Here is a 26,903-nt window from a genome sequence, read left to right as displayed (position 1 = left end):
ATTACTTTTTTTGGTCACCACGACATTGCATTAAAATGCAATAACGGGCAATCAAAACAACATATCTGCACCAAAATGATGTCTTTAATAATGCCAGCTCAGCATGCAATAAATAAGCCCTCAACAGACCCCAGATCATGAAAAATGGAGACGCTACGAGTATCGGAAAATGGCGCAATTTTTTTTTTTGTTTTTTAGCAAAGTTTGGAATTTTTTTTCACCACTTAGATAAAAAAAAAACCTAGTCATGTTAGGTGTCTATGAACTCGTAATGACCTGGAGAATTATAATGACAGGTCAATTTTAGCATTTAATGAACCTAGCAAAAAAGCCAAACAAAAAACATGTGTGGGACTGCACTTTTTTTGCAATTTCACTGCACTTGGAATTTTTTTCCCATTTTCTAGTACACGACATGCTAAAACCAATGATGGCATTCGAAAGTACAACTTGCTTCGCAAAAAATAAGCCCTCACATGGCCATATTGACGGGAAAGTAAAAAAGTTATGGCTCTGGGAAAGAGGGGAGCGAAAAACGAACACGGAAAAATGGAAAATCCCAAGGTCATGAAGGGGTTAAAGGCAGATTAAGCCCTCTGAGTCACTGAGATGTGCAGAGTACACAAAGATGATTTTTTGCAGAGTACGCAGTCTAATTCTGCCCCTTACATCAGCTGCATCCTTATCCTACACTAATCAGAGGAGAATGGCTGTGGCATTCGTGATTCGGCAGTTGGCATGACTGTGATAGCTTAGGAAGTGCCCACAGCATAAAAGCTTGTTGATTGGCTGTGCTGCAACCTTTCAACAAATTTTATTAGGCTTTCAAACAGTAAACCGTGTTTGTGGTTTGGTACATGACACTAGGTGTCCAGTATAAATCCCCAAACTTTACAGGTCAGGTTCACTCATCCCTAGTAGCAATACAATACACTTATATTAACATGTGTTCCAGCTCATTTTTTTGGTGTTGCTTTAGGCTAGGTTCACATTGCGTTTTAGTGTGAGCGCTAGCGCACAGCGTTGCACGGCGAAATTAACGCCGTGCAACGCGTCCGTTAGCGCTCCCATTGCCCGCAATGTTAAAGCGCATTGCTAGCGCGTCATTTTCGGCACGCGCTAGCGATGTGCCGTTCTTTTGTAGCGCACCTCGGACGCTGCTTGCAGCGTCCGCGGCGCGCCCGAGGTCCATTCCCCGCTCTCGCAGATCGGGGATCTGCGAGAGCGGGAACGTTTAACGCGACCCCGAAAAAGACATTGCGTTAGCGCAATCCGCTAGCGCTTAGCGCTAAACGGATTGCACTAACGCAATGTGACCCTAGCCTTACTTTTTTGTACTTTCTACATGAAAGGGCGTGGCTTTCTTTGGGTTGTGCATTTAGTTTATGTATCTTTCCAGGTGCAGTTGTTTAAAGAATCGGATGTGGGTCCAGCTCTGTCTGCATCTATTAAGGCTGATAGGTGCATAAAGTGGTTTTACTTTAGAGATAGGATCATCCTGAGTGGGTAACAACTTGTTGCCGTAATAAGATTTATACCATTCTTTGAATAAAACAGTATCCATAGTGTTTTTATTATAGGTTTTGTAAATGTACCTATACATGTTTTTCAGCTCATTTGTTTGGTGTTATTTGAAATTTAATATAGATAAATGTAAGGTCATAAACCAGGGCAGAGGAAATAAATTGTATAGTTATGCATTCATTTGTAAAACACAGGGTAAAACTGTCACTGAAAAATGCTTGGTCATATGGGTCGTATGCTCATGATAAGAACATAGTTTTCTATATAAGTCACTAGTTGGGTCAGATTCAGAATACTCACAATTTTAGAGAAGAGCAACCAAGGTTATTAAGAGAATGGTTAAACTTCAGTACCAAGACCAAAATGAATTATTTGGGGTGATCTTATTACAGTGTACAATAATTGATTGGAGAGTACAGAGATGTTTCTAGTGATTTTTTTTAAAACCTAGGCCTGAAATGATGGCATGGGGGTATATGCTTTATCCAGGTAAATGAAAGTTCAAGTATAACAGATCAGAATGCCCATAAGAGCAGTAAGATTATGTAACTCTCTGCCTCATGATATTGTAATGGTTGATTCACCGCAAAAAAGTTCAAGGAGGACCTGGATGCATTACTTGAAAAATATAACATTACAGGGTATGGATACTAAATTCTGTGATGGGATGTTGATTCAGGGCATTAGTCATATGTGGAATTTGTAATGCACCACAGAGAAACTACAGTCAAAGTCCCAAACCATATAAAAAATATAAACCTTTATTAGATATATATAAAAAAGACACACAATATAACCATACAAATGGACAGGTATCCGAAATACAAGAAGGGGGGAAGAAGATGAGACCAACTATATCATAAATGCCCAAATACACGGACTACAAAGCACCCCCACTACATCAACACAACAAGGAGTATGATGGAAATCACACAGTATAAATGGGAATATGGGCAAAACATAAGAATAAAAATGGTCACAGCCCATGAAGGTCAGTAGTGAGCTTAAAGTATATATCGCCAGTGCAGAAAAGAATTAGACTCAATGGACCATAACCAACCATATATCAAATAAAGTGTACAAATAAACTGCCACATAGGTTCCCCAGTGTTACCTGGTGTGTATCAGCAGTGGGGGATCCTTAGCCCTCCCCGACGCGCGTTTCGGAGCGCAACACGGCTCCTTCCTCAGGGGGTATATAGGGAAAGTGTCCACAGCAATATATATGCAATAGCGCCGGATCTAATCATCGGCACATAGCCATTTTTATTCTTATGTTTTGCCCATATTCCCATTTATACTGTGTGATTTCCATCATACTCCTTGTTGTGTTGATGTAGTGGGGGGTGCTTTGTAGTCCGTGTATTTGGGCATTTATGATATAGTTGGTCTCATCTTCTTCCCCCCTTCTTGTATTTCGGATACCTGCCCATTTGTATGGTTATATTGTGTGTCTTTTTTATATATATCTAATAAAGGTTTATATTTTTTATATGGTTTGGGACTTTGACTGTAGTTTCTCTGTGGTGCATTAGGATTTCTGTTTTACAGTTGTCCCTGTATTGTCCATGCATACACACATGGTACACTATGTGCTATTAGTATCTTCGTTTACTAGTTCTAGTTCTTTATATATTCCATGTGTGTAGTATGTATGCTGCAATTATATTTTCCATATGTGGAATTTGGAAGATTTTTTTTCCTCACATGGAATAATTAGCATCTGTCTCATGGGGTTTTTTCCTACCTCTGGATCAATATGTTTGACTATAGGTTGAACTTGATGACTTATGTCTACCTTCAATCTTGAAAATTATTAAACTATGAACCGAAGAACATTAGAATCCTCCTTTAAAGAAGGACCCATTCCGAATTTACTGTACATATACACTTTTTTCCTCAAAAAGTTTATTGTATCTGAAAATCTCTCTTCTTGTACTCATAAATGAATTGTAAACGTTCCATACATCAGTTCAAGAACAGCAAACTGCAATTGCTTAATTATCAAATATCTGGCTTGCATGATCTTCATTAGGCAATGTCTTTCTAAGCATTAGTGATTATAATCTGGTCAATCATTCATTACAAAATGTGGTTGATAGGTCGGTATCTAAAGGTACCTTCACACTGAACGATATCGCTAGCGATCCGTGACGTTGCAGCATCCTGGCTAACGATATCGTTCAGTGTAACAGCGACCAACGATCAGGCCCCTGCTGGGAGATCGTTGGTCGCTGCAGAAAGTCCAGCACTTTATTTCGTCGCTGGATCTCCCGCAGACATCGCTGAATCGGCGTGTGTGACGCCGATTCAGCAATGTCTTCACTGGTAACCAGGGTAAACATCGGGTTACTAAATGCAGAGCCGCGCTTAGTAACCCGATGTTTACCCTGGTTACCATCGTAAAAGTAAAAAAAACAAACACTACATACTTACCTACCGCTGTCTGTCCCCGGCGCTGTGGGACGCTGTGACGTCACCGCTCTGCTTTCCGGCCGCTGTGCTCACAGTCAGTGCAGGAAAGCACAGCGCCGGGGACAGACAGCGGAAGGTAAGTATGTAGTGTTTGTTTTTTTTACTTTTACAATGGTAACCAGGGTAAACATCGGGTTACTAAGCGCGGCCCTGCGCTTAGTAACCCGATGTTTACCCTGGTTACCGGGATCGTTGGTCGCTGGAGAGCTGTCTGTGTGACAGCTCTCCAGCGACCAAACAGCGACGCTGCAGCGATCGACATCGTTGTCGGTATCGCTGCAGCGTCGTTGAGTGTGAAGGTACCTTAAGAGTTGCAAATACAAGGTAATCCCTGAGTTTATCTGTCTAATGTATTGATGGTAATGACGTATCAAGTATAAGTAAAAATAACAAGAAAGGAAAGATAAAGCCAAGAAAGTAACCTGAAAAGAGAGAAAGACAGTATAATGAATTGCAATAATTACTAGCGTAGTAAAAAATTAAACCAAAGAAAAAGGAGAAAGACATATATATAAGAGAAGATTGCTTTGAGGTAGTTGAGCTCATTCTCACATCCTTGACTCTTCTCCCAAGGCTTTCTAGGAAACAAATTAATAAATCATGAATTGCTGAAATAATTTCAGAAAGTTGTTACCCCAAGGACTCCAGTAATCAGAGCACTTTACTTACTCAGGCAGTGACACAATATAGCAGTTCAAAATGACATACATTATAAGACCTTTGGGAATCCACTATCACTTAAATTTATGGTTAACACAGAGGAGAAGATTTAAGATTGTACAGTGAAATTCAAATTTTTTTATCACTTGAATATACTCTAATGATATAATACATTTAATTCTACATCCTTAACTTGAAATTAGGAACAAAATGTTTGGTTTGCCTGATAGTAGGAAAATTATTTTAAGTATTTGCAGTATCCTGATTTGGCTTTTATCCTAAGTCATATTGCATGACTCGTTAAAGGGTTGATTGTGACTTGTAGGATCGCTACTTCCAACAGGTGGCGCTATAGAGTTTAAGTCCTCTTTTTCTCAAAAGAGGCAATTTGCATATTTAATTTCCCAGAGGAGCATTGCACGGCGAATAAGCCTCCTTACCTTGACAAGCCAGAGCTGGTATGTCACTCTCCATAAGGAGAAACCTTACCCCTTAGACCCCAACAAATTTTGTGACATTTTAAAAAGGCGCATTTCATAAATCAGTTTAAAATATCTGAAAAAGACACATTGATGTAAAAATTAGAAAACTAACTGAATAGCAAAAAGCAACCTGAAAAAAACAAACAAAATCATTTCATGAATTTGTGGAAAATCACAATGGGTTTTATTTATCAAGACTGGTGTTTTCCATGCTAGTTTTGATAAGGAAGTTGAGTAGAATGCAAGGTGCCAGAATCACTATGAAACACATGTCGCTTAAAGAATCAAGTAAGGTGCAAAGTGTTATTTTTGCTTTTGTGGTATTCAGAGCACCACCACTCATTATGAATTTGCAAGTGAGGGTCACTATACCCCATTATGCTCCTTTCCCACCCCAGCTTTGTCGAAGCTAATGATAAAAAATTAAAAACGCTTAAAAACGCAAAAATTCGCTAAATTTTGTCACAGCCTCATGTTGCACAAAAATGTTAAAACTTTTTTAAAGCTTATCACACCAAAGTCATAAAAGCTTTGGTGTATCAGGGCCAGAGTCACTAATTGAGAGGTATTCACAACAACAAACTGGCAGAATTGGAGTGATGTACCTGCACTGTATTTGTAAATCTTGGGCTCCTAGAGATTGTGGTTAGCTGAAAACTTTTCTTTTTTTCCCCCAAAAAAGCATTATATCAAATAATAAAGGAAGAAAACTAAATACCTCCCTTGACTGTTGAATAGAGGTTAGCGAGTAAATTTCAAAATTCCACTTGAAATTTACAAAAATCCTCATTCGCCAAAATGTGAATTATTTGTAATTTGCTTCCATTTGCATCATTTTCCTCAACCACTATGGATCATAAACAAGTTAACAAATTTTAAAAAATCATTATACTCATCTCATAGCTCACCCTTTTGATACTCACTACCATCTGTCTGCCTGACCTCTCAGGCACCATGACACCCAGAAGTCAAGTACGGGGTGAGAAGACCAAAAATTCACAGGTGGCTGGGAAACAGAGGGTGCGGTGAGCACTGGCCAGAAAGGACAGCAGAGTATGAGTATAGTGATTTTTTTTTTTTGAGAGACCCCAAAGTTTGGTAAGGGACATTAAATTTGCAGACAATAATTTATACTCAAATCAAATTTCCCCCTCAAAAACAGGCAAACAGGTGAATTCTAATTTTGCTTTATTCTCTCATCTCTATTATTGAACACATTCCCTGCTGATGGCTAGTACTTGATGCCTAGGTACAAAAATGTATGTTAAGATAATAGGAGCTGAGAGCAGAAAAAGCAATGAGTATGCTATCTAATATATAAAGCTGAATGTTTGTGTGTATGTGTGTGTGTGTGTGTGTATGTATGTATGTATGTCCGGGATTGGCATCTGCACCGTCGCAGCTACAGCCACAAAATTTTGCACAGTCACACGTCTGGACCCCGAGGGCGTCATAGGCTATGTTGTGAAGCGAAATTTTAACCCTGCGCGTTCCAATTCACCAAACAATTTTGCCCCTCTCTACATAATGGGGAAAAAAGTGAAAGGAAAAGTGTTGGAGGCGTCGCAGCTACAGCCACAAAATTTTGCACAGTCACACGTCTGGACCCTGAGAGCGTCATAGGCTATGTTGTGAGGTGAAATTTTAACCCCGTGCTTTCCAATTCACCAAACAATTTTGCCCCTATCTACATAATATGGAAAAAGTGAAAGGAAAAGTGTTGGAGGCGTCGCAGCTACAGCCACAAAATTTTGCACAGTCACACGTCTGGACCCCGAGAGTCTTATAGGCTATGTTGTGAGGTGAAATTTTAACCCCAGGCTTTCCAATTCACCAAACAATTTTGCCCCTATCTACATAATGGGGAAAAGTGAAAGGAAAAGTGTTGGAGGCAAATTGACAGCTGCCAGATGTGAACAAGGGGGACTTAAAGAATGAGAGCGATGGCGCCAAAGAGTATATACCGTACAGTTGCTAAGGTGGGGCCCCGACATGGGATACTCACCACACACGGGGATATGAACACACACACAAAATGCGCCACACACTACCACGTGCTTGAACACATATTACCCTCAGCACACATTTCACCACAAATACACCAACCTCGCCACATAAAAGTCAAAACACAAAAGTCGCCGCTCAAAACTCGCCATGCGCAGAACTCGCCACATGCAAAAACTAGGCTCTTGCAAAACTCGCCACAAGTGCAAAACTCACCTCATGGAAAATTCGCCACACGCAAAACTTGCACACGCGGAAAAATTGCCACATGCACAAAAGTTGCAACACATGCAAAAGTTGCCTCACACAAAACTTGCACATACTCAAAAGGCACCACACATAAAACTCGCCACGCGCAAAACTCGCCATGCGCAAAACTTGCTGCACACAACTTGCTACACTAACCTGTCACATGCAACTCGACACACAAAAAGTTGCTACACACATGTCGCCACACAAAACTCATCTCACAAAAGTCGCTACATGCATGTCGCCACACGCAACTCAACACACACAACTTGACACACGAAACTCGCCCCCCGAGGAAGCAGCACATGCGAAACGCGCGTCGGGGCTCCCCTCTCCGCACACGGCAGCAGGTTGGTACTCTGTATGTGTACCCTTTCATCAGTAGTATGTAGGCAGATTATAGGCTCTATCTACTTTATTGTATGGGACTTTCCCTTTATATTTGACTCTTACCTGTAGCCTTAGTATTATATATGCCACATTATATACATCTAGCCCGTATTATGCACTTTATGGATAGCAATTAAATATATCCTGCATTAGGCACTTTATTTTATATCCTTTTGCATACTGGGTATCTCCCTGCATTGGCACTTTATCTGAGAGCAATCATTATATGTTCTATATTTTATTCTTAGTTACTCTTGTGGAACACCAGTATGATCTCATTATGTACATTACACAATGCACATCAACCACAGTGATCTATGTATGATATTGTGCACTTATTGGTATCAGTGTAACGGTCCATAATTTTGGAATAGTTCTTTTGATTATAATTTTTTTGCTCTATAGGTGTGTCATTTGTTCCGTGTGTGGCACTAGTGTCGCCTCTTTTATCTTGTTTCATTGCATCCCATTACTTGGTTTTTATCTATGTATTTTTTTGTATTCTAGTCATATGGTTCTCTAATAAAATTGTTATATTTTAGCTCTTAGTGTCCATTTTTCTTTTGGGTTTCTATATACAGGAGATGACATACAGATGTATACTATATATAAGGGAGATGACAAACATGTATATACTGAGGTGATGAGGTGAAAATGAGAGGTGTGAGGTGAAAATGAAAAGGTGTGAGTGCAAAATGAGAGGAGTGAGGAAAGATAGTGGAGTGATCAGAAAATGACAGATGTGAGGTTGAAATGACAAGTGTTAGGGGGGGAATGAGAGGAGTGAGGGAGAAAATGAGAGGTGTGAGGGAGAAAATGAGAGATGTGAGGGGGAAAATGAAAGATGTGATTGGGAAAATGAGAGGCGTGATGGGAAAATAAGAGAAGTGAGGTGCTAAAACTAACCACAGATATTTACTATGCCCAGGCAACGCCGGGCTCTTCAGCTAGTCTAATATATAAAGCTGAATGTGTATGTGTATGGGTGTATCTATGTATGTATGTCCGGGATTGGCATCTGTACCGTCGCAGCTACAGCCACAAAATTTTGCACAGTCACACGTCTGGACCCCGAGAGCGTCATAGGCTATGTTGTGAGGCGAAGTTTTAACCCCGCGCGTTCCAATTCACCAAACAATTTTGCCCCTATCTACATAATGGGGAAAAGTGAAAGGAAAAGTGTTGGAGGCAAATTGACAGCTGCCAGATGTGAACAAGGGAGACTTAAAGAATGAGAGCGATGGCGCTAAAGAGTATATACTGTACAGTTGCTAAGGTGGGGCCCCGACATGGGATACTCACCACACACGGGGATATGAACAAACACACAAAATGCACCACACACTACCACGTGCTTGAACACATATTATCTTTAGCACACATTTCACCACACATACACCAACCTCGCCACATAAAAGTCGAAACACAAAAGTCGCCGCTCAAAACTTGCCACATGCAAAAACTAGGCTCATGCAAAACTCGCCACAAGTGCAAAACTCACCTCATGGAAAACTCGCCACATGCAAAACTTGCACACGCGGAAAAATTGCCACATGCACAAAAGTTGCAACACATGCAAAGGTTGCCTCACACAAAACTTGCACATACTCAAAAGGCACCACACATAAAACTCGCCATGCGCAAAACTAGCCATGCGCAAAACTTGCTGCACACAACTTGCTACACTAACCTGTCACATGCAACTCGACACACAAAAAGTTGCCACACGCATGTTGCCACACAAAACTCATCTCACAAAAGTCACTACATGCATGTCACCACACGCAACTCAACACACACAACTTGACAAACGAAACTCGCTCTAAAACACACACACACAAGTCTGGTATTATCCTTCAAAAATAAAAATCTGATTAATAAGCAGACAAACTACAAGAGCAACAAATGTACCATATAGGAAATACGGCAGCTGTCAGTCACATGACCTGTCTATTATGTGTATGTGTGAGCTAATATATACTGCCAGGAAGAAGGCTTCCTGTTGGCTGGGGATTTATCAGGCTGTCAATTTAGCTTACAAATACTGAGGTAAAAATACTGAGCAAATAACGTGTGAATGAGGTCTAATACAGGAGGAGATGACACACAGGTATATACTATATACAGGGGAGATGACACACAGATATATACTATATACAGGAGAGATGACACACAGGTATATACTATATAGAGGCGGAGATGACATACAGGTACATACTATATACAGGAGGAGATGACACACAGGTTTATACTATATACAGGAGCAAATGACCTACAGGTATATACTATAAACAGGAGGAGATTACACACAGATACATACTATATTCAGGGGAGATGACACACAGGTATATACTATATACAGGAGGAGATGACATACAGGTATGTACTATATATAGTAGGAGATGACATACAGGTATATACTATATACAGGGGAGATAACACACAGCAGGTATATACTATACACAGGGGAGATGACATACAGGTATATACTATATACAGGAGATGACATACAGGTGTATACTGTATATAAGGGAGATGACAAACATGTATATACTGAGGTGAAAATGAGAGGTGTGAGGTGAAAATGAAAAGGTGTGAGTGCAAAATGAGAGGAGTGAGGGAAAATAGTGGAGTGATCAGAAAATGACAGATGTGAGGTCGAAATGACAAGTGTTAGGGGGGAATGAGAGGAATGAGGGAGAAAATGAGAGGTGTGAGGGAGAAAATGAGAGATGTGAGGGGGAAAATGAAAGATGTGATTGGGAAAATGAGAGGCGTGATGGGAAAATAAGAGAAGTGAGGTGCTATAACTAGGGTTGAGCGACTTTTACTTTTATAGGATCGGGTCGGGTTTCACGAAACCCGACTTTCTCAAAAGTCGGGTCGAGGGAAATCGGCCGATCCTATAGAAAAGTCGGGGTCGGGGTCGGCTGAAACACGAAACCCAATGCAGTGCAATGGGATACTATGGTTCCCAGGGTCTGAAGGAGAGGAAACTCTCCTTCAGGCCCTGGGATCCATATTTAAGTGTAAAATAAAGAATTAAAATAAAAAATATTGCTATACTTACCCTCTGACGCGCCCTGGGACTAACCGGCAGCCTTCCTTCCTTAGAATCAGCGAGGGCAGGACCTTAGATGACGTCGCGGCTTGTGATTGGTCGCGCGACCGCCCATGTGACCTCTCACGCGACCAATCACAAGCCGCGACGTCACCGAAGGTCTTTCAAGCACTGATTCTTAGGAAGGAAGGCTGCCGTAAAGAAGCAGGGCGCGTCCGAGGGTGAGTATATTCCTATTTACGGTTGGGAATAGGGTTGGGATTAGGGTTAGGAGTGTGGTTAGGGTTACCATTGGGATTAGGGTTAGGGGTGTGTTTGGATTAGGGTTTCAGTTATAATTGGGGGTTTCCACTGTTTAGGCACATCAGGGGCTCTCCAAACGCAATATGGCGTCCGATCTCAATTCCAGCCAATTCTGCGTTGAAAAGGTAAAACAGTGTTCCTTCCCCTCAGAGCTCTCCAATGTGCCCAAACAGGGGTTTACCCCAACATATGGGGTTTCAGCGTACTCAGGACAAATTGAACAACAACTTTTGGGGTCCAATTTCTCCTGTTACCCTTGGGAAAAAACAAAACTGGGTGCTAAAAAATAATTTTTGTGGGAACTTTTTTTTTTATTTTCACGGCTCTGTGTTATAAACTGTAGTGAAACACTTGGGGGTTCAAAGCTCTCACAACACATCTAGATAAGTTCCTTAGGGTGTATACTTTCCAAAATGGTGTCAATTATGGGGGTTTCTACTGTTTAGGTACATTAGGAGCTCTGCAAACGCAATGTGATGCATGCAGACCATTCCATCTAAGTCTGCATTCCAAATGGCGCTCCTTCCCTTCCGAGCCCTCCCATGCGCCCAAACGGTGGTTCCCCCCACATATGGGGTATCAGCGTACTCAGGACAAATTGGACAACTTTTGGGGTCCAATTTCTCCTGTTACCCTTGGGAAAATACAAAACTGGGGGCTAAAAATAATTTTTGTGGAAAAAAAATTTTTTTTTATTTGCACGGCTCTGCGTTATAAACTGTAGTGAAATACTTGGGGGTTCAAAGCTCTCACAACACATCTAGATGAGTTCCTTAGGGGGTCTACTTTCCAAAATGGTGTCACTTGGGGGGGTTTCTACTGTTTAGGTACATTACGGGCTCTGCAAACGCAATGTGACACCTGCAGACCATTCCATCTAAGTCTGCATTCCAAATGGCGCTCCTTCCCTTCCGAGCCCTCCCATGCGCCCAAACGGTGGTTCCCCCCCACATATCAGCGTACTCAGGACAAATTGGACAACAACTTTTGGGGTCCAATTTCTCCTGTTACCCTTGGGAAAATACAAAACTGGGAGCTAAAAAATAATTTTTGTGAGAAAAAAATGTAATTTTTTTTTTTTTTAAGGCTCTGCATTATAAACTTCTGTGACGCCCTAGGTGGGTCAAAGTGCTCACCACACATTTAGATAAGTTCCTTAGGGGGTCTACTTTCCAAAATGGTGTCAGTTGTGGGGGGTTTTAATGTTTAGGCACATCAGTGGCTCTCCAAACGCAACATGGCGTTCCATCTCAATTCCTGTCAATTTTGCATTGAAAAGTCAAGCGGCACTCCTTCCCTTCCGAGCTCTCCCATGTGCCCAAACAGTGGTTTACCCCCACATATGGGGTATCAGCGTACTCTAGACAAATTGGACTACATCATTTGTGGTCCAATTTCTTCTCTTACCCTTGGGAGAATAAAATATTGGGGGCAAAAAGATAATTTTTGTGAAAAAATATGATGTTTTATTTTTATGGCTCTGCATTATAAACTTCTGTGAAGCACTTGGTGGGTCAAAGTGCTCACCACACATCTAGATAAGTTCCTTATGGGGTCTACTTTCCAAAATGGTGTCAGTTGTGGGGGGTTTCAATGTTTAGGCACATCAGTGGCTCTCCAAACGCAACATGGCGTCCCATCTCAATTCCTGTCAATTTTGCATTGAAAAGTCAAACGGTGCGCCTTCCCTTCCGAGCTCTCCCATGCGCCCAAACTGTGGTTTATCCCCACATATGGGGTATCAGCGTACTCAGGACAAATTGGACAACAACTTTTGGGGTCCAATTTCTTCTCTTACCCTCGGGAAAATAAAAATTGGGGGCAAAAAATCATTTTTGTGAAAAAATATGATTTTTTATTTTTACGGCTCTGCATTATAAACTTCTGTGAATCACTTAATGGGTCAAAGTGCTCCCCACACATCTAGATACGTTCCTTATGGGGTCTACTTTCCAAAATGGTGTCACTTGTGGGGGGTTTCAATGTTTAGGCACATCAGTGGCTCTCCAAAAGCAACATGGCGTCCCATCTCAATTCCAGTCAATTTTGCATTGAAAAGTCAAATGGCGCTCCTTTGCTTTCGAGCTCTGTCATGCGCCCAAACAGTGGTTTACCCCCACATATGGGGTATCAGCGTACTGAGGACAAATTGTGCAACAACTTTTGAGGTCCATTTTCTCCTGTTACTCTTGGTAAAATAAAACAAATTGGAGCTGTATAAAATTTTTTGTGAAAAAAAGTTAAATGTTCATTTTTATTTAAGCATTCCAAAAATTCCAGTGAAACGCCTGAAGGGTTAATAAACTTCTTGAATGTGGTTTTGAGCACCTTGAGGGGTGCAGTTTTTAGAATGGTGTCACACTTGGGTATTTTCTATCATATAGATCCCTCAAAATGACTTCAAATGAGATGTGGTCCCTAAAAAAAAATGGTGTTGTAAAAATAAGAAATTGCTGGTCAACTTTTAACCCTTATAACTCCGTAACAAAACAAAATTTTGGTTCCAAAATTGTGCTGATGTAAAGTAGACATGTGGGAAATGTTACTTATTAAGTATTTTGTGTGACATATCTCTGTGATTTAATTGCATAAAAATTCAAAGTTGGAAAATTGCGAAATTTTCTAAATTTTTGCCAAATTGCCATTTTTTTCACAAATAATCGCAGGTAATATCAAATAAATTTTACCACTAGCATGAAGTACAATATGTCACAAGAAAACGATGTCAGAATCACCAGGATCTGTTGAAGCGTTCCAGAGTTATAACCTCATAAAGGGACAGTGGTCAGAATTGTAAAAATTGGCCTGGTCATTAACGTGCAAACCACCCTTGGGGGTAAAGGGGTTAATGAGCTTTAACAACTTATGCACGATTTTTAATTTTTACACTTTCATTTTTCTTCACCTTCTTCCAAGAGTTAAAACTTTGTCAACTAAGCCATATGAGCAATGCTCAGGACAGAGAAAAATAAAAAGAGAGAAAGGGAGAGAGAGAGAGACAGAGATTTTAAGGACTTTTTTATTTCAAAATCTGTCAATTCTATTTCTTTGATGGTAGACATGTTCATCTATTGCTATGTTTACTGTGTTGCAATCCCTTTAAAATTGTCAGCTAATCATATGTACCACAATGTAGTCCGAGTCAAACTTGTTCAGCACAAAATATGTTTTTATATGAAAGTAATAAATTTATGGTTCTACTGATGCAGCAACAGAAGAATGACTTTTTTTTATACTAAATAGATTTTTCTTATGCACCAAAATAAAATGTAAAAATGTTATAGCAATGCATTCATATTGACCTATAGAGTGAACTTAAAGAGAACCTGTTCTCATGTGATTCAGGATTGTGATTGCAGGAAGCCAGGCCAGACTTGGAAAAAAGCAGCCCTGGTAAATAAAGCCCACATACTATAACACCCTAAGGCCTGTTTCACACGTCAATGGCTCCGATACCGTGAGGTGACAGTTTCCTCACGTAGCGGAGACACTGACTCACGTAGACACATTAAAATCAATGTGTCTCTGCACATGTCAGTGTGTTTTCACGGACTGTGTGTCCTTTTGGAAAACACGGAGACAGGTCAGTGTTTGTGGGAATGCACGTATCACACGGACCCATTAAAGTCAATGGGTCTGTGTAAAACACGTACCGCACACGGATGCTGTCCGTGTGCCGTGCAGGAGACAGCGCTACTGTAAGCGCTACCCCCCCCCCTCCCCACCCGCATGTGGTGCTGAAGCCGGAATTCATCCCTTCTTCCCAGCAGCGTTCGCTGGAGAGAAGGAATGAATAATCTTTTTTTTTTCCTTTTCCCTTAAAAATAAAGTTTGTGCGTCGCCTCCCGCCTCCCATCCCCTGTGCGCCCCCCCCCTGCTTGAAAGGAAATACTCACCGACACCCAGCTCCAGCGATGTCTCCTCTCAGCGGCTGCAGCCTGTGCTGTGTGAGCGGTCACGTGGTCCCGCTCATTACAGTGAGGAATATGCGCATACTCCTCACTGTAATGAGCGGGACCACGTGACCGTTCACACAGGGCCTGCTGCCGGCGCTGAGAGGAGACATCGCTGGAGCTGGGTGTCGGTGAGTATTTCCTGGCAAGCGGGGGGGGGCGCAGAGGGGATGGGAGGCGGGAGGGGACGCACAAACTTTATTTTTAAGGGAAAAGAAAAAAAAAGATTCATTCCTTCTCTGGGATGAATACCGGCTTCAGCACCGCACGCAGGGGACAGCGCTTAACTGTAGCGCTGTCTCTTGCACGGTCCGTGTGGTCCTCAGTCAGCACACGGGCGGCACACGGCTGCCGCACGTGTGCCACACTGATGTGCTACGTAAACACACGGACATACGGACACGGATAATTCCGGTACTGATTTTTCAGGTACCGGAATTATCTGGACGTGTGGGACAGGCCTAACACACGATCAGTGAATTTTGCTTTACTTAGGCTGGTTTCACATTTGCGTCAATGCGCGCAGCGTTTGATCAGCATAAATCCGCATGGGTCATGCATACATATATTTAACCTGGTGTATGCAGGGACATGCATTTGCATGCGTTAGCTTTTTCTATTTTTGAGGCGTCAAACATTGCGCAATCTGACGATTGCAGATAATTGCATAAAAATGCATTGCTGTCTATGGGAATGCATTGGTACACAAGTATATGCGTACGTATGCGTTCGATACGCATGTGTACTTCACACTAATCATGTCCAGGAAACGATGTTACCACCTGAAAAATCACTGATGTATAAAAGGGGGTCTGGAGACAGGTAGTCCATTACTCTCAAGACTCTGGAAGCGATTGTTACAGCTTTGCTGCTCTCAAGACTGTTTTGCTGATCTGGAGACTCTGGATTTCACTCAGGATGTGAGTATAAGGCCAGCCTCACACTCAGCGTATAAAAATACGGTCCGTTATTTATGGCCGTAATACGCAGAAAAGTCCCCAAAATAGTGATCCGTATGTCATCCGTAGGCAGGGTGTGTCAGCGTATTTTGCACATGGCATCTTCCGTATGTAATCCATATGGCATCCGTACTGCGAGATTTTCTCGCAGGCTTGCAAAACCGACATACGGACATAGAATGGATCCATGGGCTCAAATAATCGTAAAAACATATATACTGTCTATATATATATATATCTATAATATAATGCTGGGAGCATCACTCTATCCGAAGCCTTTATAGACTGCGCAAGCGCAAGCGCCGGTGCAGTCTGGCCCCCACAGAGTGACGCTCCCAGGAGATCGCGGTATGCGTAAACACTGAACGCACATCGCGATCTCCACCGGAGAGTCAGGGACCGCCAGGAGGGTGAGTATATTCACCTGTCCCCCGTTCCATCGCTGCGTGCGGCTCCGTCTCCCATCTCCCAGGTCCTCTGCTGTGACGTTCACAGTTCAGAGGGCGCGATGACGCGCTTAATGCGCGCCGGCGCCGCCCTCTGACTGACCAGTCACAGCCAGAGGACCCAGAAGATGGCGGCGCGCAGCGCTGAAACGGGGGACAGGTGAATATATATTAAGTGCTGGGTGGCCTGAGCTAGTGGCGATACCGGCACCTGACCCCCACAGCGCGCCGGTGTCCCCGCCTGCTCAGGCCCCCCAGCACTCGGCGCCCAGCAACGATAGGTGAGTATGGTATTTTATTTTTTTTATATATCGCAGCAGCATACGGGGCATATACAATGGAGCATCTTATGGGGGCCATCAACCATAATGGAGCAGTGTACGGGGGCATACACACTGGAGCGTCTTATGGGGGCCATAAACCTCTATGGAGCAGTGTACGGGGGCATACACACTGGAGCGTCTTATGGGGGCCATAAACCTTTATGGAGCAGTGTACGGGGGCATACACACTTGAGCGTCTTATGGGGGCCATAAACTTTTATGGAGCAGTGTACGGGGGCATACACACTGGAGCGTCTTACGGGGGCCATAAACCTTTATGGAGCAGTGCACAGGGGCATACACACTGGAGCGTCTTATGGGGGCCATAAACCTTTATGGAGCAGTGTACGGGGGCATACACACTGGAGCATCTTATGGGGGCCATAAACCTTTATGGAGCAGTGTACGGGGGCATACACACTGGAGCGTCTTATGGGGGCCATAAACCTTTATGGAGCAGTGTACGGGGGGCATACACTATGGAGCATCTTATGGGGGCCATAAACCATAATGGAGCAGTGTACGGGGGCTGTTATGAAAGGTAATTCAGTACCACAATGAACATAGAGGTCAGCGCACATACAGTGACCTGGCAATAACCCAAAAAACAAGAACGAGCTCTGAGACGTGGGAACTCTATTGACCGCAATCCCTAATCCTCTCCAACCACACTAAAGGCAGCCGTGGATTGCGCCTAACGCTCCCTATGCAACTCGGCACGGCCTGAGAAACTAGCTAGCCTGAAGATAGAAAATAAGCCTACCTTGCCTCAGAGAAATACCCCAAAGGAAAAGGCAGCCCCCACATATAATGACTGTGAGTTAAGATGAAAAGACAAACGTAGAGATGAAATAGATTTAGCAAAGTGAGACCCAACTTTCTGAACAGAGCGAGGATAGGAAAGGTAACTTTGCGGTCAACACAAAACCCTACAAAAACCACGCAAAGGGGGCAAAAAGACCCTCCGTACCGAACTAACGGCACGGAGGTACACCCTCTGCGCCCCAGAGCTTCCAGCAAGCAGAAAAAAACAAATTGACAAGCTGGACAGAAAAAAAACAGCAAACAAATAGCAAAGAGGAACTTAGCTATGCAGAGCAGCAGGCCACAGGAACGATCCAGGAGGAAACAGGTCCAATACTAGAACATTGACTGGAGGCCAGGATAAAAGCACTAGGTGGAGTTAAATAGAGCAGCACCTAACGACTTCACCACATCACCTGAGGAAGGAAACTCAGAAGCCGCAGTACCACTTTCCTCCACCAACGGAAGCTCACAGAGAGAATCAGCCGAAGTACCACTTGTGACCACAGGAGGGAGCTTTGCCACAGAATTCACAACAGGGGGCATAAACTATGGAGCATCTTATGGGGGCCATCAACCATAATGGAGCAGCGTATGGGGCATATGGATGGGAGAAGCAAATTAAAGAATGACAGCACATAACAAAACGGGCACAGGATGGGTGCAGCACATGACAGGATTGGGGGGCAGGATGGGAGCAGCACATGACAGGATGGGGGCGCAGGATGGGAGCAGCAAATGACAGAATGGAGGCGCAGGATGGGTGCAGAACATGTCAGAATGGAGGCACAGGATGGGTGCAGCACATGTCAGAATGGGGGCGCAGGATGGGAGCAGCACATGTCAGAATGGGGGTGCAGGATGGGAGCAGCACATGACAGAATGGGGGCGCAGGATGGGAGCAGCACATGTCAGAATGGGGGCGCCGTATAGGAGCAGCACATGTCACAATGGGGGAGCAGGATGGGTGCAACACATGACAGAATGGGGGCTCAAGATGGGTGCAACACATGGCAGGATGGGGACGCAGGATGGAGCAGCACATGTCAGAATGGGGGTGCAGGATGGGAGCAGCACATGTCAGAATGGGGGTGCAGGATGGGTGCAGCACATGACAGGATGGGGACGCAGGATGGAGCAGCACATGACAGGATGGGGACGCAGGATGGAGCAGCACATACCAGGATGGTATAAATGCTCGCCAAATGGGCGTAGAACGGGTTCAATAGCTAGTATATATATATATACATATGTCAGTGAGACACACATACATATAAATATATATATATATATATATTAATATATCATACAGCGCCAGATAGCTTAAAAGCCGGTAATTCAATTGCCGGCTTTTCCTATCTCCTTCTCAAACCCGACATGATATGAGACATGGTTTACATACAGTAAACCATCTCATATCCCTTTTTTTTGCATATTCCACACTACTAATGTTAGTCGTGTGTATGTGCAAAATTTGGGTGCTCTAGCTATTAAATTAAAGAGTTAAATCGCGGAAAAAATTGGAGTGGGCTCCCGCGCCATCCCAGTTGGGCAATTCCTGAGGAACAGGCGGGTATGTTCCACGGAGGCCCGCTTTGAGAGACAGTCCGCCATCCTCACTGAGCGCTTTAAGGCACGTGGTAACAGTCGTCATAGCATTAGGGCAGGGTATGGATGGGCAAAATCAACACGTAGAGAGGACTTACTATGGCAATCCAAAAATTCTGGAGTGAATAGTGAACCTGGGGTCAGATTCATCTCTACCTCTAACTGCCAATGGAACCGTATTCGCGAGATACTTAATAGACACTGGTCCGTGCTATGGACTGACGGTGCCTTGGCTTCACATCTGACGGAACTCCCCCTGATAACACAGCAGAGGGGAAAAAATCTGAAGGACAGTTTGGTGAGAAGCCACTATGTAGCGAAAAATATATATTTTTTTTATGTGGGCAGTCCAAGACAGGGATGGTTTCCCTGTGGTTCGTGCGTCGCGTGTCCGAACATTCTCAGATGTGGGACCTTTAAGACCTCAGATGGGAGCAGGGAATTTAACCCCTTCACTTCCCTCCTTCCCAGAGCCATAACTTTTTTATTTTTCCGTCAATATGGTCATGTGAGGGCTAATTTTTTGCGGGATGAGTTGTACTTCTGAACGACACCATTGGTTTTACCATGTCTTTTACTAGAAAACAGGAAAAAAATTCCAAGTGCGGTGAAATTGCAAAAAAAGTGCAATCCCACACTTGTTTTTTGCTTGGCTTTTTTGCTAGGTTCATTAAATGCTAAAACTAACCTGCCATTGTGATTCTCTAGGTCATTACGAGTTTCTAGACACCTAACATGTCTAGGTTATTTTGTATCCAAGTGGTGAAAAAAAATTCAAAACTTGGCTTAAAAAAAAAAAAAAGTGCCATTTTCCGATACCCGAAGCGTCTCCATTTTTCGTGATCTGGGGTCGGGTGAGGGCTTATTTTTTGCTTGCCGAGCTGACGTTTTTAATGATACCATTTCGGTGCAGATATGTTCTTTTGATCGCCCGTTATTGCATTTTAATGCAAAGTCACGGTGACCAAAAAAACGTAATTCTGGCGTTTCGGATTTTTTTCTCACTACGCTGTTTAGCGATCAGGTTAATGCTTTTTTTATTGATAGATCGGGCGCTTCTGAACGCGGCGATACCAAATACGTGTAGGTTTGTTTTTTTTTAATTGTTTTATTTAGGATGGGGCGAAAGGGGGGTGATTTAAACTTTTATATTTTATATATTTTTTTCATATTTTTAAAAACATTTTTTTTTACTTGTGCCATGCTTCAATAGCCTCCATGGGAGGCTAGAAGCTGGCATAGCCTGATCGGCTCTGCTACATAGCAGCGATCATCAGATCGCTGCTATGTAGCTGAAATGCAGGTGTGCTGTGAGCGCCGACCACAGGGGGGCGCTCACAGCAGGCCAGCATCAGTAACCATAGAGGTCTCAAGGACCTCTATGGTTACCTTCCTGATGCATCGCCGACCCCCGATCAAGTGACGGGGTCGGCGATGACATCATTTCCGGCCGCCTGGCCGGAAGCGCCGGTTAAATGCCACTGTCATTTGACAGCGGCATTTAACAGGTTAATAGCGGCGGGTGAATAGCGATTTCACCCGCCGCTATTGCGCGCACATGTCAGCTGTACAAAACAGCTGACATGTCGCGACTTTGATGTGGGCTCACCGCCGGAGCCCACATCAAAGGGGGTGACACGGCATGCGCAGTACTAGTATGGCGCATGTCGTGAAGGGGTTAAAATACGAGAATTTATCTCGTGTAACACAACATTTGTAGTATATTATGCTACCTGTCCCTGCTCCCTGATCTATATCGGTCTCACGTCTAGAGAATTGAAAATTCGGACACGCGAACATGTAAGAGACATCTTGGCTACTAAGGAAGTGGCAGATGCGTCGGGTCTGAAGACTATACCAAAGCACTTTCGGATGTTCCACGGATCAGATCCCAGGGGTCTAAATGTAAGAGGTATTGATAAGATACATGGAGGGATCAGGGGTGGCAATATGGCTAAAACACTTGCACAATGTGAGTGCAAGTGGATTGTCACCCTTGACACCCTCGTCCCCAAGGGACTGAATGAGCAGTTGAGCTTCGCTCCTTTTTTGTGATGTATTCTATTTTACAATTTGACTCTCTTCACCCTGTTCCGCCTTTTTGGCAGCTTCGTCAGGCATGTGCGGCATGAAATGTATTTTTATGGCTTTTTGTCTTGTTTTCCTCTCTGACATGAGTTATCCACAATTCCTTTTAATATTATATATTAATTTGTCTTGTTTGTGTGTTTTTCCTTTTTAGTACATGTCTGTAATGTCCATGGCTCCAGATACATTATAGGCTGCATTGAATTCCCTCTGTCCTCTATATGGAAATCATAAAGGAATAAGAAGTTCTGCTGACAGCTGCTTGTTGATTGCATGCACTATGATATGTACCACTTGTTCACCATCATTGCACTTGTCACTTTATGTTTGTCATTTGTACATTGTATATATTTATATTTAATTGGAATCTGTTATAATTACGGTTCCCATATTAGTAATGGAATGGGTCATTACTGTCCCTTTATTCATACATTGCTCACATCTCGTCCACCATACTTCACTGAGTGTTCCATATATGGGGTTGCTTGGGATCCTGTGGTGATTTGACTGTTTAGTCATCGCAAAGATGGCCGCCACCATGGTCTTTTAGAAAATGGGTGCTGGTGGTGCGCATGCCCGGTACCATCCATCGTATCCGCCTCTCACCGTGGCTATCAGCTACAGCTGGGCGTGTACATTATTGGATGTCATACAGCGGAGTTCCGCCCTTACGCAAGCCTAGCTGTGACTGCCTTGATGATGGCGTGCCCTGGATGCTACTGCGCATGCGCCGCTTGACCGGTGCCACTTCCGGTTTTAGTTATATTTAAGCACAATAAGACGTGTCACGGATAGACCCTGTTAAAAAAGCTATGCGAAACGCACGTCCGGGGTGCCAAGTGAGGTGGGGGTGCTTTCCCTGACTACCGATGGGTAAGCATGAGTCATGTGTAATTGTATGACTTTATATACGGGGGTGGTCTGATGGAGCACACTGCTATACACAAGACTAGAGACTTGTATGGCCACGTATAGAACTGTTTGCTATTTATTCATGCTGTTGCCATAAGGATGTATTGCAGCACTCCCCCTCTAACTTGGCTACTGTCATATCTTCCTCTTATTGTCCCCTGCTATGTTAGTGCAGACAGCACACATATTCTGAATCTTAATATTGTGTATTGATACATTAATGATACTGTTATAAACCAATAAAATTTTGTAGATTTTTATATATAATTATGTTGATGTGGACTCTTTTGCTCCGTGTTTTTGTGTTGATATTATTTTGGAGTGGTCCTGGAGATTGGTGCTTCATGATTGTGGTACTAAATAATCTTAGTAGTGTGTATGTGCAAAATTTGGGTGCTCTAGCTATTAAATTAAAGAGTTAAATCGCGGAAAAAATTGGAGTGGGCTCCTGTGCAATTTTCTCCACCAGAGTGGTAAAGCCAGTGACTGAGGGCAGATATTAATAGCCTGGAGAGGGTCCATGGTTTTTGGCCCCCACCCCTGGCTAAAAACATCTGCCCCCAGCCACCCCAGAAAAGGCACATCTTGAAGATGCGCCTATTCTGGCACTTGGCCTCTCTCTTCCCATTCCCGTGTACCGGTGGGATATGGGGTAAAGAAGGGTTAATGTCACCTTGCTATTGAAAGGTGACATTAAGCCAGATTAATAATGGAGAGGCGTCAATTATGACACCTATCCATTATTAATCCAATAGTATGAAATGGTTAAAAAAACACACACATATTATTACAAAGTATTTTAATGAAATAAATACACAGGTTGTTGTAATATTTTATTATACTGGAAATCCACCTGAAGACCCTTGTTCTGTAAAAAAGGTAAAATAAAAAATCAACAATATCCCATACCTTCCGTTGTTCTGTCACGTCCCACGATGTAAATCCATCTGAAGGGGTTAACTAGTTTTACAAGCAGAAGCCTGCTAAGGCAGCTGCCCCTGCCTGTAAAACCCCGGCGAATGAATGGAATGTAGGTGAATGACCTGTAGTTACCTCGAGTTGCGGTGATGTGCCCTCTGCTGGATCTCCTCATATGAACTCAAGCCTGGGAACTTTTCAGAATATTTTCCCAGGCTCGAGTTCATATGAGGACATCCAGCAGAGGGCGCATCACCGCAACTCGAGGTAACTACAGGTCATTCACCTACATTCCATTCATTCGACGGAAGGTATGGGATATTGTTGATTTTTTATTTTACCTTTTTTACAGAACAAGGGTCTTCAGGTGGATTACCAGTATAATAAAATATTACAGCAACATGTGTATCTATTTAAATAACACAGAGTTTTTAGTAATAAACATTGACACAATGTAAGGTTTTAATATTAGACAGTGTAGGACGGTCCCGATCAGAGTTACCGTGTTACTGAGTTACCGTGACGAGGTGGAATGGCTTTTGTGCTATTTTTTGATCAAAAAACAGTATTACTAAAAACTCTGTGTTATTTAAATGCACTTTTGCTTTAGTTACATCAGGGTTTTCGTTTACTTTTTTCTTTTGTAGGTTTCAATGTTTTGTGGCCAATGTGAACATGCGTTTAACCTCTGCATGTGTACTAACTCAATTTAAGCTCAATTTTGTGTTTTTTTTCTCTGTATTGTTGCATTCTGTGCAAGCCGGGGTGCGGTCTCCCTGTTTCTGAGCTAGAGACTATATAACAGAGGTGTCAAACTGCATTCCTCGAGGGCCGCAAACAGGTCATGTTTTCAGGATTTCCTTGTATTGCACAGGTGATAATTTAATCACCTGCACAGAATGATTCCAGCACCTTGTGCAATACAAGTAAATCCTGAAAACATGACCTGTTTGTGGCCCTCGAGGAATGCAGTTTGACACCTCTGCTATATAAGGCTTCCCCAGTCTAGTGTTTCACTGGTTGGGCCCAGTCCTTTTGTCTGCCCTTATTCACACTGAGGTCAACATTGACACAATGTAAGGTTTTAATATTAGACAGTGTAGGACTGTCCCGATCAGAGTTACCGTGACAAGGTGGGATGGCTTTTGTGCTATTTTTTAATTTAAAAAAACAGTATTACTAAAAACTCTGTGTTATTTAAATGCACTTTTGCTTTTTTACTTAGTTACATCAGGGTTTTCATTTACTTTTTTCTTTTGTAGGTTTCAATGTTTTGTGGCCAATGTGAACATGCATTTAACCTCTGCATGTGTACCAACTCAATTTAAGCTCAATTTTGTGTTTTGTTTTTTTTATACATATAGACATACAGTACATATAACATAGAGTAAATACTCACCATCACTTGTCACTTTGATCCCCGAAGCCAGTGTCATCTGTAAAAAATATTAAAATAATAAGCAAACACTTTACTCCCTGATCCACAGAAATCCAATTAAAACGAGTGTCCCATGACGATCTCCCGTGGAGAGCAGCAGCATCAGCTCATGTGACCGCTCTCCAGGGGCTCCAGGAATACAATGATGTAGGGTATCCTTCCTCAATGTATTCCTCACAATGTATTCCTACGCCCCTGTGAGAAAATAGTCCCCAGTCTCACTTTTGGCATTGCTGTGTGAGAAAGTTCCCTCGCAGCAAATGCCATAAAGTGAGACCAGTGAACTATAGTAACCTCAGTGATGCACTGCAGGAGCCATTGTCTCCTGTTCGTGTGTCACTGGAGGACCTATAGAGCAGTGACATCACCCGATGTCACTGTTCTATAGGGGAGATCGTCGTGGGACACTCGTTATTAATTGGACTATGGCGGACAGGTAGTATACGGTTTATTATTTTACATTTTTTGCAGGCGCTGAAGTATGGTAAGTATGGTTAAATTAAGAATATTAAAATACTTTTTTCTGGCTGTGTCTTTTATTTTTTTTAACTCTTTCACTACTCTAGGATTAATAATGGAAAGGCGTCATATTGACGCCTCTCCATTATTAACTCGGCTTAATGTCACCTTACAATAGCAAGGTGACATTAATCCCTTATTACCCCATATCCTACTGCTAGTTGGGAGTGGGAAGAGATGGGCTAAGCGCCGGAATTGGTGCATCTCACAGATGTGCCATTTCTGGGGCGGCTGCGGACTGGTATTTGTAGCCGGGGGGTGGGGCCCAATATCCATGGCCCCTCTGTAAGCTATGAATATCAGCCCGCAGCTGTCTGCGTAGCCTTTCTGGCTATAAAATATAGGGGGACCCCACATCATTTTTTGGGAGGGGTCTCCCTATTTTAATAGCCAGTAAAGGCTGATATTCATTGCCTAGAGAGGGACCATGGATATTACCCCCTTCCCAGGCTACAAATTTTTTTTCCGCCGGCCGTCGGCTTTCCCCCTCTGGAGCAGAAAATTGCACGGGAGCACACGCCATTTTTTTTTCCATTATTTTTTTAACTGAAACATATTGTTTATTAACCCCTTTCTGCCAGCTGACGGAATACTACGTCAGCTGGCAGTATTCCCCGCTATGAGGTGGGCTTCGGTGGTGAGCCTACTTCAAAGCCGCAACATGTCAGCTGTTTTCAATACAACAAAAAAAATTTACATGATCGCTAAACGGCGTAGCGAGAAAAAAAATCAAAAGCCAAAATTATGTTTTTTTTGGTCGCCGTGACATTGCATTAAAATGCAATAACGGGAGATCAAAACAATGTATCTGCACAAAAGTGGTATCATTAAAAACAGGGCCGGACTGGCCATCGGGCACTTTTGGCACATGCCAGAAGGGCCGGTGCCAGTTGTCGGCCACTTGATCCGCCTCCCCCCGCTGCCTCCGACTCACCCCCCTGCCGTCGCATTCAACTATACCGGCGTCTATGACGCCGGTACAGTTGAATGCATGATGGAAGAGAGAGCGTCTACAGGCATTCCCTCTCCCATCATTCCCCGCTCTGCCTCTGACACTGCGGGTGCGCGATGACGTTATATCATCGCGCACCTGCTGTGTCCCGGGCAGACTGCAGCCGCTGAGACAGGAGCAGGAAGCAACGCAGGCACGAGGAAAGGTGAGGAGAGTGTTTTTGTTTGTTTTGTTGCTGGACTGTGGGGACATTCTCGGGGAGAGGAGGAGAGATGTGGGCTGTGCTGGATATACCACTGTGCGGGCTGTGCTGGATATACCACTGTGCGGGCTGTGCTGGATATACCACTGTGCGGCCTGTGCTGGATATACCACAGTGCAGGCTGTGCTGGATATACCACTGTGTGGGCTATGCTGGATGTACCACTGTGCAGGCTGTGCTGGATATACCACTGTGTGGGCTGTGCTGTATATACCACTGTGCGGGCAGTGCTGTATATACCACTGTGTGGGATGTGCTGGATATACCACTGTGCGGGCTGTGCTAGATATACCACTGTGCGGGCTGTTCTGGATATACCACTGTGCAGGCTGTGCTGGATATACCACTGTGCGGGCTGTGCTGGATATACCACTGTGCGGGCTGTGCTGTATATACCACTGTGCGGGCTGTGCTGTATATACCACTGTGCGGGCAGTGCTGTATATACCACTGTGCGGGCAGTGCTGGATATACCACTGTGCAGGCTGTGCTGGATATACCACTGTGTGGGCTATGCTGGATGTATCACTGTGCGGGCTGTGCTGGATATACCACTGTGTGGGCTGTGCTGTA

The sequence above is a fragment of the Ranitomeya imitator genome, chromosome 3, assembly GCF_032444005.1.
Source record: "Ranitomeya imitator isolate aRanImi1 chromosome 3, aRanImi1.pri, whole genome shotgun sequence".
NCBI lineage: Eukaryota > Metazoa > Chordata > Amphibia > Anura > Dendrobatidae > Ranitomeya > Ranitomeya imitator.
The sequence above is the reverse complement of the archived record's forward strand: the minus strand, read 5'-3'. Positions refer to the sequence as shown.